The following is a 752-nucleotide window of genomic DNA, read 5'->3' on the forward strand; positions in this document are numbered from 1 at the left end:
TTTTGAAATACTAAGGTGACATAGTTTCTTAATTGCAGATGCAGTTATAACCACATAAGTGCTAGAATTGGTGTTACCTTTGTCTGTATTTCTAAAGTATTATAATTAGAAAGTGTTAGATACATAAAGTCACGAGTAATGACAGTATTTAATAATTTTGGTTATATCAGATGGGAGAGTATGCGGGATTCAGGATACAATTAGCTTTAAGATTTTTGTTTGTAATAGATAGAATTTGTTGTTGGATGGTGGTTGTCCTACTGTCACCTGTATGGTCAGTCCTGCATCCAGATTCCCCTTCACGTATTTCCTACCTGACACTTCTTAAAACTCCCAAGGATATTTTGTATTCCCATGAGGCCATATAGCCTTGTAACCCAGAATGTACTAATGCAGATGAAACAAGACAGCACAGCGGACAAACACCAGAGCAGATTACGTGTTGAATGCAGCTAACATAAAGCCCAGTATCCTTCATTAAAAGTAAACACCTTGCAGGGGGGCTGAAAACAGAGCATACATGTATACTTCTTCTATAACTCTGCCAGCGTCCAATAGACAAGCTACCAGGTAAGACCACAAATTCATGATTTTATTATCTGAGAAATTCACATTCCACTCAGGTCCAGGCTGCGGGGACAGCGGGCGCCCCCACACGGCTGCCGGGCCGGGCTTGGTGCTCGGGGCGGGCCGGCTGCTGGCGGCGGTTCCGGCGGAAGGCGGCGGCGGCAGGGCCGCGGCGTGGGCCGGGG

The sequence above is a fragment of the Cygnus atratus genome, chromosome 2, assembly GCF_013377495.2.
Source record: "Cygnus atratus isolate AKBS03 ecotype Queensland, Australia chromosome 2, CAtr_DNAZoo_HiC_assembly, whole genome shotgun sequence".
NCBI lineage: Eukaryota > Metazoa > Chordata > Aves > Anseriformes > Anatidae > Cygnus > Cygnus atratus.